At 34.9% G+C, this 14,398-nt stretch overlaps 1 protein-coding gene across 1 annotated transcript in view; it reads left to right on the forward strand.

Moving 5' to 3' along the window:
- The first annotated feature begins 304 nt into the window (after positions 1 to 304).
- Positions 305 to 14,398, forward strand: part of LOC128241692 (uncharacterized) — a 60,951-nt gene continuing 46,857 nt past the window's right edge. The window contains exon 1 of the mRNA XM_052958729.1: positions 305 to 491. The gene's annotated coding sequence lies outside the window, so the exon portion shown is untranslated. The remainder of the gene's footprint in view (positions 492 to 14,398) is intronic.

Genomic DNA, 14,398 nt, shown 5'->3' on the forward strand with positions numbered 1-14,398 from the left:
CATGCCCTCAGTCCGAACCGAAATTAAACATAGTATAAAATGTGGGCAGGGGGTCGGTGGTTCTGGTATTACAAATCTTGTCCGAAATGTGTCGTTTTGAGCGCATTTTAATAGTTTTGTTCTCCGATAACACATATACAGCTGTAGGATTTTAGGGGGTTTGCGTGTCGGGTGCAACTCCGCCTACCCTGCCTCAGCTAGTGCAAAGGACGCATGGTTAATCATAATCTAAAGAAATACATGAATACAGTATCCTCTTTACTCTTATCGAGTATATTTAGTTTTAGAAGTATGCATACAAGGAAGTTGGTTTAAATTTGTAAAATTTAGCAAAAGATGATTTTATGTTATATTTGCAAGTGAAATGAGCAACATTTTCCAGAAAACGGATAATAAAAACATACATCTGACGCAGTTGTTGGTATTTAAACTGGTTTAGGTTGCACATGTAAAATATGAAGTAAAAACGCTAATGGAATTCGCGAAATCAGGTAACAGTTTTCCGTTTAATAATGTTGTATAATCTAGCACTTACACATAAATATAATTGTTATTTTCGTTTCCAATTTAAAAGATTTCATTTTTTTCCAAATATAGATTAATTCTCCAGTTTAGGCTCATATGGAAATTTCTCCTAAATTCCCTAGAGTACAAAAAATCTAGCCAACGGTGTGAAATTAATTTTGGAGTTTAATTTTCATACTTATTCAAACATTGTTTTGAAATTTACTGATGTTTTAATACTTGCCGTGCACTTTTTATCTTGAACCTAATATGCGCCTCTTTTGAAGATGATATCTTAAATAATAAAAACAACCTGATACCAGATGCTGTAAAAATTAAACTGCAAATCTGAAATGGAAACTCGGTTGAGGTTAAAGTTAAAACGGAGAAGCTAAATTTCACTAAAGTATACAGAACACTTAAATGTTCACATAATTGAAAGAAATATAAAGGCGAAACACATTCAGACTTAGTTTGTAAAATTAGGTCTCAACATTGCAAAACAGTTCTTTGTATATATAACTTTATATTGTGGACAATGACACATCGATTTACAGGTATATCCAAATCATGGTACACATACTTCTTTGTTTAACATGAGGTGTATTTATTTAGGAAATACGAGGGTAAACAAAATACTTCGTGAATAGAGTCCGAATACATAAAAACAGTCTTTTCAACAGACTTGAGAGTTTGACTGTCAATTGTTAACAACTGGTTAATTGGATTGATATGTATACAATAATAACTATTAACTAATGAAAGTATGTAAATGTGCAACATTCCGAATACATAACCTTTGGACAACTTATCCAAGTCGTCGTATACAAACATCTGCGGGTATTTATCATTACTGTCTAATAGCAGAACAGAATAGAACAGAACAGAACATATTTTGTTAACTTTAATATTTACCGTTCATCGTTTTACAATAGCATGGATACATGGTAGTACGATTGCAGTTTTATTTTTATTTAAAATAATAAAGTCATTTTACGCACGAAAACGGATATAGTTTTTTATGAATTATACCTGCTCAGGTGCACTGAAAGATCGGCCCATGTTATTTAAATTCATTTACGTTAGGTTAAAGAAAACCAATTCGGTCGTATTGTGATACCATGATTGCATACATGTTTATGGCAGAGGAGTTCAGGTGACATTTTATGCGTTTAAGCATTTCATCAGTTTGGACAGATTTTGAATTTAAAACCCCCTAGCTTATTAACATGTTCATGGAGAATGATCGGGTACCATTACCATGATATTATCGTCTGCACATTGCGACAAAACGTGCTTAGCTAAGTAAATAAGACATTTAAACAGTTGAAGTAAACGTACCACAACACATGAGAACTTATGGTCTTCTAAAATAACTTGAATCCAAAGCTTCTAATATTGCATGCACATAAACTGTGCATTTAGTCTAAATATGTGGTTATCAATTATATATATAGATCATGCAATTTAAAGGACCTATCGCGTTCTGACTCGTACATATTGCGTTCTTACAAGTACATCTTACATTCTGGCTTATATATTTTGCTTTCTGACAAATATATATATATATATTGCGTTCTTACAAGTACATTATGCGTTCTGGCTAATACATCTTGTGTGTTGACGAATACATATATATTTATATGTTGTGTTTTAGCTTAAAAAACTTGCATTCATACTTCTACATCTTCCGTTCTGACTTGGAAATCTTGTGTTATAGTGTATACATAATGCGTTCTGACTTGTACATATTTCCTTTTGACTTGGATACCTTGCGTTCTGACTTGTACATATTGCGTTATGACTAGTACATCTTGCGTTCTGACTAGTACATATTGCGTTATGACTAGTACATCTTCCGTTCTGACTAGTACATATTGCGTTATGACTAGTACATATTGCGTTATGGCTAGTACATATTGCGTTCTGACTTGTACATCTTGCGTTCTGACTAGTACATATTGCGTTATGACTAGTACATATTGCGTTATGACTAGTACATATTGCGTTATGACTAGTACATATTGCGTTATGACTAGTACATATTGCGTTCTGACTAGTACATATTGCGTTATGACTAGTACATATTGCGTTATGACTAGTACATATTGCGTTCTGACTAGTACATCTTGCGTTCTGACTAGTACATCTTGCGTTCTGACTTGTACATCTTGAGTTATGACTAGTACATCTTGCGTTCTGACTTGTACATATTGCGTTATGACTAGTACATATTGCGTTCTGACTTGTACATATTGCGTTCTGACTAGTACATCTTGCGTTATGACTAGTACATCTTGAGTTATGACTAGTACATCTTGCGTTATGACTTGTAAATATTGCGTTATGACTAGTACATATTGCGTTATGACTAGTACATATTGCGTTCTGACTAGTACATATTGCGTTATGACTAGTACATATTGCGTTCTGACTTGTACATCTTGCGTTCTGACTAGTACATATTGCGTTATGACTAGTACATATTGCGTTATGACTAGTACATATTGCGTTATGACTAGTACATATTGCGTTATGACTAGTACATATTGCGTTCTGACTTGTACATCTTGCGTTCTGACTTGTACATCTTGAGTTATGACTAGTACATCTTGCGTTATGACTTGTACATATTGCGTTCTGACTAGTACATCTTGCGTTATGACTAGTAAATCTTGCGTTCTGACTAGTACATCTTGCGTTATGACTAGTACATATTGCGTTCTGACTAGTACATCTTGCGTTCTGACTAGTACATCTTGCGTTATGACTAGTACATCTTGCGTTATGACTTGTACATATTGCGTTCTGACTAGTACATCTTGCGTTATGACTAGTACATCTTGCGTTCTGACTAGTACATCTTGCGTTATGACTAGTACATCTTGCGTTATGACTAGTACATCGTGCGTTCTGACTTTTACATATTGCGTTCTGACTAGTACATCTTGCGTTATGACTTGTACATCTTGAGTTATGACTAGTACATCTTGCGTTATGACTTGTACATATTGCGTTCTGACTAGTACATCTTGCGTTATGACTAGTACATCTTGCGTTCTGACTAGTACATCTTGCGTTATGACTAGTACATCTTGCGTTCTGACTTGTACATCTTGAGTTATGACTAGTGCATCTTGCGTTATGACTTGTACATCTTGCGTTATGACTTGTACATCTTGAGTTATGACTAGTACATCTTGCGTTCTGACTTGTACATATTGCGTTATGACTAGTACATCTTGCGTTCTGACTTGTACATATTGCGTTCTGACTTGTACATCTTGCGTTATGACTAGTACATCTTGAGTTCTGACTTGTACATCTTGCGTTATGACTAGTACATCTTGCGTTATGACTAGTACATCTTGCGTTCTGACTTGTACATCTTGCGTTATGACTAGTACATCTTGAGTTATGACTAGTACATCTTGCGTTATGACTAGTACATCTTGCGTTATGACTAGTACATCTTGCGTTATGACTAGCGTTATGACTAGTACATTTTGCGTTATGACTAGTACATCTTGCGTTCTGACTTGTACATCTTGCGTTATGACTAGTACATCTTGAGTTATGACTAGTACATCTTGCGTTATGACTAGTACATCTTGCGTTATGACTAGTACATCTTGCGTTATGACTAGTACATCTTGCGTTATGACTAGTGCATCTTGCGTTCTGACTAGTACATCTTGCGTTCTGACTTGTACATCTTGAGTTATGACTAGTATATCTTGCGTTCTGACTTGTACATATTGCTTTATGACTAGTACATATTGCGTTCTGACTTGTACATATTGCGTTCAGACTTGTACATCTTGCGTTATGACTAGTACATCTTGAGTTATGACTAGTGCATCTTGCGTTATGACTAGTACATCTTGCGTTATGACTAGTACATATTGCGTTATGACTAGTAAATCTTGCGTTATGACTAGTACATCTTGAGTTATGACTAGTACACATTGCGTTCTGACTTGTACATATTGCGTTCTAACTTGTACATCTTGAGTTATGACTAGTGCATCTTTCGTTATGACTAGTACATCTTGCGTTCTGACGAGTATATATTGCGTTATGACTAGTACATCTTGCGTTATGACTAGTACATCTTGCGTTATGACTAGTGCATCTTGCGTTCTGACTAGTGCATCTTGAGTTATGACTTGTACATCTTGCGTTCTGACTAGTACATCTTGCGTTCTTACTTGTACATCTTGCGTTCTGACTAGTACATCTTGCGTTATGACTAGTACATCTTGCGTTCTGACTTGTTCATATTGCGTTCTTACGAGTATATATTGCGTTATGACTAGTTAATCTTGCGTTCTGACTAGTAAATCTTGCGTTATGACTAGTGCATCTTGCGTTCTGACTAGTGCATCTTGAGTTATGACTTGTACATCTTGAGTTATGACTAGCATATCTTGCGTTATGACTTGTACATATTGCGTTATGACTAGTACATATTGCGTTCTGACTTGTACATATTGCGTTATGACTAGTACATCTTGCGTTCTGACTAATACATCTTGCGTTGTGACTTGTACATATTGCGTGATGACTAGTACATCTTGCGTTCTGACTTGTACATATTGCGTTATGACTAGTACATCTTGCGTTATGACTAGTACATCTTGCGTTCTGACTTGTACATATTGCGTTCTGACTTGTACATATTGCGTTATGACTAGTACATATTGCGTTCTGACTTGTACATATTGCGTTCTGACTTGTACATATTGCGTTATGACTAGTACATATTGCGTTATGACTTGTACATCTTGCGTTCTGACTTGTACATATTGCGTTCTGACTTGTACATATTGCGTTATGACTTGTAAATCTTGAGTTATGACTAGCACATATTGCGTTATGACTTGTACATCTTGCGTTCTGACTTGTACATCTTGCGTTCTGACTTGTACATATTGCGTTATGACTAGTACATATTGCGTTCTGACTTGTACATATTGCGTTCTGACTTGTACATATTGCGTTATGACTAGTACCTATTGCGTTATGACTTGTACATCTTGCGTTCTGACTTGTACATATTGCGTTATGACTAGTACATCTTGCGTTATGACTAGTACATATTGCGTTATGACTAGTACATCTTGAGTTATGACTAGTACATATTGCGTTATGACTTGTACATCTTGCGTTATGACTAGTACATATTGCGTTCTGACTTGTACATATTGCGTTATGACTAGTACATCTTGAGTTATGACTTGTACATATTGCGTTATGACTAGTACATATTGCGTTATGACTAGTACATATTGCGTTATGACTAGTAAATATTGCGTTATGACTTGTACATATTGCGTTTTGACTTGTACATATTGCGTTTTGACTTGTACATATTGCGTTATGACTAGTACATATTGCGTTCTGACTTGTACATATTGCGTTATGACTTATACATATTGCGTTATAACTAGTACCTATTGCGTTATGACTTGTACATCTTGCGTTCTGACTTGTACATATTGCGTTCTGACTAGTACATCTTGCGTTATGACTAGTACATATTGCGTTATGACTAGTACATCTTGAGTTATGACTAGTACATCTTGCGTTATGACTAGTACATCTTGCGTTATGACTAGTACATCTTGCGTTATGACTAGTACATCTTGCGTTATGACTAGTGCATCTTGCGTTCTGACTAGTACATCTTGCGTTCTGACTTGTACATCTTGAGTTATGACTAGTACATCTTGCGTTCTGACTTGTACATATTGCTTTATGACTAGTACATATTGCGTTCTGACTTGTACATATTGCGTTCAGACTTGTACATCTTGCGTTATGACTAGTACATCTTGAGTTATGACTAGTACATATTGCGTTATGACTAGTACATATTGCGTTATGACTAGTACATATTGCGTTATGACTAGTACATCTTGCGTTATGACTAGTACATCTTGAGTTATGACTAGTACATATTGCGTTCTGACTTGTACATATTGCGTTCTGACTTGTACATCTTGAGTTATGACTAGTGCATCTTGCGTTATGACTAGTACATCTTGCGTTCTGACGAGTATATATTGCGTTATGACTAGTACATCTTGCGTTATGACTAGTACATCTTGCGTTATGACTAGTGCATCTTGCGTTCTGACTAGTGCATCTTGAGTTATGACTTGTACATCTTGCGTTCTGACTAGTACATCTTGCGTTATGACTAGTGCATCTTGCGTTCTGACTAGTACATCTTGCGTTATGACTAGTACATCTTGCGTTCTGACTTGTTCATATTGCGTTCTTACGAGTATATATTGCGTTATGACTAGTTAATCTTGCGTTCTGACTAGTAAATCTTGCGTTATGACTAGTGCATCTTGCGTTCTGACTAGTGCATCTTGAGTTATGACTTGTACATCTTGAGTTATGAGTAGTATATCTTGCGTTATGACTTGTACATATTGCGTTATGACTAGTACATATTGCGTTCTGACTTGTACATATTGCGTTATGACTAGTACATCTTGCGTTCTGACTAGTACATCTTGCGTTCTGACTTGTACATATTGCGTTATGACTAGTACATCTTGCGTTCTGACTTGTACATATTGCGTTATGACTAGTACATCTTGCATTATGACTAGTACATCTTGCGTTCTGACTTGTACATATTGCGTTCTGACTTGTACATATTGTGTTATGACTAGTACATATTGCGTTCTGACTTGTACATATTGCGTTCTGACTTGTACATATTGCGTTATGACTTGTACATATTGCGTTATGACTTGTACATCTTGCGTTCTGACTTGTACATATTGCGTTCTGACTTGTACATATTGCGTTATGACTTGTAAATCTTGAGTTATGACTAGTACATATTGCGTTATGACTTGTACATCTTGCGTTCTGACTTGTACATCTTGCGTTCTGACTTGTACATATTGCGTTATGACTAGTACATATTGCGTTCTGACTTGTACATATTGCGTTCTGACTTGTACATATTGCGTTATGACTAGTACATATTGCGTTATGACTTGTACATCTTGCGTTCTGACTTGTACATATTGCGTTCTGACTAGTACATCTTGCGTTATGACTAGTACATATTGCGTTATGACTAGTACATCTTGAGTTATGACTAGTACATATTGCGTTATGACTTGTACATCTTGCGTTATGACTAGTACATATTGCGTTCTGACTTGTACATATTGCGTTATGACTAGTACATCTTGAGTTATGACTTGTACATATTGCGTTATGACTAGTACATATTGCGTTATGACTAGTACATATTGCGTTATGACTAGTAAATATTGCGTTATGACTTGTACATATTGCGTTTTGACTTGTACATATTGCGTTTTGACTTGTACATATTGCGTTATGACTAGTACATATTGCGTTCTGACTTGTACATATTGCGTTATGACTTGTACATATTGCGTTATGACTAGTACATCTTGCGTTATGACTTGTACATATTGCGTTCTGACTTGTACATATTGCGTTATGACTAGTACATCTTGAGTTATGACTAGTACATCTTGCGTTATGACTTGTACATCTTGCGTTCTGACTTGTACATATTGCGTTATGACTAGTGCATCTTGCGTTATGACTAGTACATCTTGCGTTCTGACTAGTACATATTGCGTTATGACTAGTACATCTTGCGTTCTGACTTGTACATATTGCGTTATGACTAGTACATCTTGAGTTATGACTAGTACATCTTGCGTTATGACTTTTACATCTTGCATTCTGACTTGTACATATTGCGTTATGACTAGTGCATCTTGCGTTATGACTAGTACATCTTGCGTTCTGACTAGTACATATTGCGTTATGACTAGTACATCTTGCGCTCTGACTTGTACATATTGCGTTATGACTAGTACATCTTGAGTTATGACTAGTACATATTGCGTTATGACTTGTACATCTTGCGTTCTGACTTGTACATATTGCGTTATGACTAGTGCATCTTGCGTTATGACTAGTACATCTTGCGTTCTGAATAGTACATATTGCGTTATGACTAGTACATCTTGCGCTCTGACTTGTACATATTGCGTTATGACTAGTATATCTTGTGTTCTGACTAGTACATCTTGCGTTATGACTAGTACATAATGACTTTTGACGTGCACATCTTGCGTTCTGTATTGTACATATGTCGTTCTCACTTGCATATATAGCATTCTGACTATAACATCTTGCCTTCTGACTTTTTCATCATGCGTTCTGACAAGTATACCTTGCGTTCTGATATGGAAACCTTGCGTTCTGACTTGTACACCTTTGCTTTTGAAAAGTACTTCGCGCCTTCTGACTAGTACATATTGCGTTCTCACTTGTACCTCTTGCGTTCTGACCTTTACATATTGCCTTCTGACTAATACATCTTGAGTTCCGACCATTACATCATGCCTTCTGAATAGTTCATATTGCCTTCTGAGTAGTTCATTATGCGTTTTGACAAGTACATATTGCCTTCCGAATCGTACATCTTGCGTTCTGACTCGTGAATATTGCCTTTCTAGTTAGTATATATTGTGTTCTAACTAGTACATATTGATTTCTGATTAGTACTTCTTGCGTTCTGTCTTTAACATCTTGAGTTCTGAATTGTACATATTACCTTCTGACGAGTACATCTTGCATTTTGACTTTTACATCTTGCGTTCTGACTTAAACATCCTGAGTCCTGAATTGTACATATTTCCTTGTGACGATTACATCTTGCATTCTGACTTTTACATCTTGCGTTGTAACATGTACATATTGCCTTCTGACTAGTTCTTCTTGCGTTCTGACAAGTACATATTGCCTCTGAATCGTACATCTTGCGTTCTGACCAGTGAATATTGCCTTCTGGTTAGTTTATATTGCGTTCTTACTAGTACATATTGATTTCTGACTAGTACATTTTTTGTTCTGGCTTTAACATCTTGAGTTCTGAATTGTACATATTGCCTTCTGACTAGTATATCTTGCGTTCTGACTTTTATATCTTGCGTTCTGAATTTTACATATTACCTTGTGACGAGTACATCTTGCATTCTGACTTTTACATATTGCGTTCTAGCATTTACATATTGCCCTCTGACTAGTAAATCTTGCGTTTTGACTTTTACATCTTGCGTTCTGACTTGTACATATTGCCTTCTGACTAGTACATCTTGCGTTCTGACTTTTACATCTAGCGTTTTGACTTGTACATATTGACTTCTGACTAACCCATCTTGCGGTTTGACTTTTACATCTTGCGTTCTGACTTGTACATATTGACTGCTGACTAACCCATCTAGTTCCTCTTGCGCACTGACTTTTATATCTTGCGTTTTGACTTATTCATATTGCCTTGTGACTAGTACATCTTGCGTTCAGATCTTTACATCTTTCCATCTGACTATTATATATTGCCGTCTGACTAGTACATCTTGCCTTCAGATGTTTACATCTTGCCTTCTGACTTGTATATATTTCATTCTGACTAGTACATCTTGCCTTCTGACTTGTATATATTTCATTCTGACCAGTACATCTTGCGTTCTGACTTGTACATATTGCGTTCTGACTTGTAAATATTGCGTTCTGACTTGTACATATTGCGTTTTAACTAGTACATATTGCGTTCTGACTGGTATATATTGCGTTCTGACTAGTACATATTGCGTTATGACTAGTACATCTTGCGTTCTGACTAGAACATATTGCGTTCTGACTTGTACATATTGCGTTCTGACTTGTACATCTTGCATTCTGACTTGTACATATTGCGTTCTGACTTGTACATATTGCGTTCCGACTTGTACATCTTGTGCTCTGACTTGTACATCTTGCGTTCTCACTTGTACATATTGCGTTATGACTAGTACATCTTGCGTTCTGACTAGTACATATTGCGTTCTGACTTGCACATATTGCGTTCTGACTTGTACATCTTGCATTCTGACTTGTACATATTGCGTTCTGACTTGTACATATTGCGTTCCGACTTGTACATCTTGTGCTCTGACTTGTACATCTTGCGTTCTCACTTGTACATCTTGTGTTCTCACTAGTACATATTGTGTTCTGGCTTTTACATCTTGCGTTCTGACTTGTATATATTGCGTTCTGACTAGTAAATATTGCGTTCTGACTTGTGCATATTGCGTTTTTGTCTGGTACATATTGCGTTTTTGTCTGGTACATAATGTTTTCCGACTTTGTTATCTTGCGTTCTAACTTGTATATCTTGCGTTCTACCTTGTACATATTGCATTCCGTTTTGTTCAGATTGCGTTTTGACTAGTACATATTGTGTTCCGACTTGAATATATTGCCTTCTGACTAATACATATTTCGTTCAGACTTTTACATATTGCCTGCTGACAAGTACATATTTGGTTCTTACTTGCACATTTATGCTTTTAGACAAGTACATGTTGCTCTTCCTCTTGGCCTAAAATTTGAGTATCAACTTATTCAACATGCAAAAATGTGTTTCTGTTACACCATCACATATTTGCTTATGTTTTCATATATGATTATGCACTTAATTCCTCTCTCTCGGCCGAACAATTTGGTAGATGTCAAGTGTTAACTAATTCAATATTCATTAAGGAGTTTCTATTACACCATCATTTTTTTTCATAGTAATATCTTAAACGTAATCATTGAATTAGGTGGGTATAAAAGAAAGAGCTCAAAGTGAACATTGAAACTATTTCATCTCGTAAGTTTTCGTAGATACACCATTATGTTCCTGCAATATTGAAAGCACTTTGTCTTTCAAATTAGTGTAAAATTATACTTCCATTCTCGAACTTAAACAAAATTTATAATGTAAACAAATATAAAGAATACAAGGAGTTCAACAAAATACTACTTCCAGCTGTATGGCCAGGTTAAACATTAAAGTTGAAAAACACAAATGTTGTACATTTACACTGTGATTAACAAACAGGTAAAGTTTTTATGTAATCAAATGTTTTATACTAATATATTATATGCCACGAGTTCAACTATGATTAACGTATTGAAAGCAAATTTATACAATGAGAGACCTCATTATAAAGTTTTATAGTGGAAACAGAAATGCACTGACTGTTAGGTTCACCAATGATTGATTATCCGTGGAAAAAATTAGCATTATATTAAAGTAGAACGGCTACACTCAAATGTTTATAATATATTCGTCTATGTACAATGTCGGTGGCTTGGTCGAGGTACACGCTTTAGCAGTAGGTGCGCATTTGCTAAATAGGTTTTCGAACAATACAGCGCATTATCTTTAAATAGAACGCCAATATACAACCGTTCATTATATGTTTGTACATAGACAATGTCGGTGACTTTGTCAAGGTTCATCGTGTGCACGTTTCAACCGTATGAGCACAGTTGCTAAACAGGTTTATCAAACCATTGAAGTAATTTAACCATAGTAATAAAAGGGGTATTCTAAAATATCTTCGCCTAGGCTTATTTATTCTATTTAACTGCAATATTTATGACAATTTGGTGTGTCAAATAACATTTAAGAGGATGTTTCATTGTAAATAAATACATCGGTAATATCTAAAATGACGTGCCTTGTTATACTATCAAATGCAGAACTTGCCTATGCTGTGCTTGCTATGTGTATCTTTGTTAGAGTCAGTTCTTATTCCAATTTTAAGTTTTCCTTTACTTCTTCAAAACCATATAGTACACGTTATCTATAATGATTTTCATAACACACGACATGGCCTCTTATGTTTGGTGTCAATTGTTTTGATCCCTAAAAAACGAAAGTTGCTCAAAGATTTAGGTCAAGTTCAACCAAGGACAATATTTTCGCATAGCATGTTTACACTGTGTTTGCTCTAGCTAGTATGTAAACAATGTGCACATCTAAATGTTCTAGCTTGATATGTATCGTGTAGGGGAAGTGCAGTGCACAAGAACTTGACGCAGGTTTTGTTTAATTATTGCCGGGTCATATGAATAATTGTTCACATAGAAACGCTATCTTATCTTACCTAAGTAAAATGTTTAATATTGAAATTCAATACCCGAATAAGCGTCATTAGCTCTGACGGATGCATAATTTGGAATGCCGTGTTTAACAAAAGTATCTACCATATGCAAACCATTCATAGTCGAGTGGTATAATAGGAAATTCAAGTCGTTTAAAAAATCCGCCAATAAAAAACTTTAATGATGCCAAGTCAGGGTTAGACACTAACATTTTTCACAAGGTAGTCCCTCGGACTACTGGATCCCAAATCTGGGTAGTCCAGCAAAAACTCTGGTAGTCCATAAAAATGCAAGCCGGCAACGGATTCCTTCAGTGTTTTGTGAGACTTAGCCTTCTTAGAACATTGTCAGTATAACCCTTTGATTGGTCATGATTTTTATCTGTCTCAATCTTAAAATTTCCACATACTTCAAAACAATTTTTGGCCTTTAAATTTAATTTTAAAACCAAAAAAATGCTAAAAACTATGTTTATGCTAAAATACCTCAGATTAAAAATATAAAAACCATGCTGAAATACCCCATAATCTGTCACTTTCAGGAAAATGTCGCAATGAATCACTTGACACTAAAACACCTCGACTGAGATCGTTGCTAAGTTATGGCACAAATGACAGACATCCTACTGACTAATATTTGATTATTGGCATCCTACTATTCAGTATTCTTTGTTAATCTAAACAACATATCATATAATACTTAAAAAAAAACATGATGAAATAAATTCCGAAAGTGTTATTAATTATTTTTTGTATGGGAGTAAGATAACAATTAACATGATGCTGCCTGTCACTCAAACTAGCGTCCAGATTAGGCAGGGCTTATCAGTTGCCGTTGCTATCCGCCATGACCTCCGACAATCCTCACATATCAACAGTAGTGTAATTACGCTGTTATATATATTTAACACAAATTATGTTTCATAATTGAGAGATAGTAAAGACAGTTTAAGAAATCCGAAATACTGACATTTTCCCTTTATGCTGCTAAAATTATAATTGATAACAAGGGACTGTTTAGTAGACTAATTCAAATCTCAAAATGTCTTAATGTAAACGTACATAATATATGTATATTTCCGTTTTAATAGCATAAGAAATATCATTATGGGAATTAGTGTACACTATTGATGATATCTTGCGATTTAGTTTGATTTTGAATTTTGAAATTTGTCTCCTTATTGTGCGAAAAGTTTTAAAACCGAGGCATATACATTTGCATTTAAGTTTGTTTAACATATTAGTGAAAAAGACACCTCAATTTATGTGAGTTACATTTTTTATTAAATTTAATTAAATATCTGATATATAGCTTAAGGTCACAAAAAGTATATACGTATAGATAAAATAAAATCATATTTTAAAATGATGCAAATCAAAATAAAAACCTGATGATGTATAATGACTATGGTCGTTTCAAAATTTCTATGCTGATTGTTAGAACAGTTTTGCATTTCATTTAAAACGGAAATTTATTCATTGAGAGAAACAATAAGGTAGTTATATAAATAATGATAATAATGCATTACGCTTGTATAAAACAGGTGATTCTGAATCGAAAAAGGAAGAAAAACAGCGAAATCCATTGAGTTTGACAATGGATCTATACAAACATCTTTTTTTGTTGATTTTCGGATAGGAAATTAATACATGTTTTGTTTCCCTTTATTTGAGTTTTAAAATAGAGACTGTTATTGTACTGTAACAAAATTCCGATGTTATTTAGAAATAAATTATTTTAAAGACTAGACATTTTTCTACCTGAATTATACATTGCATACAATTAATAATAATGAACTTATTTAATGTTATACTTGGTTTTATTGCTATGTTTTACGATGTTCCATGCATTTTTTATCTTATTGTCATTTATAACTTTTGTATTATTATCGTCT

This window comes from Mya arenaria, chromosome 7, assembly GCF_026914265.1.
Source record: "Mya arenaria isolate MELC-2E11 chromosome 7, ASM2691426v1".
NCBI lineage: Eukaryota > Metazoa > Mollusca > Bivalvia > Myida > Myidae > Mya > Mya arenaria.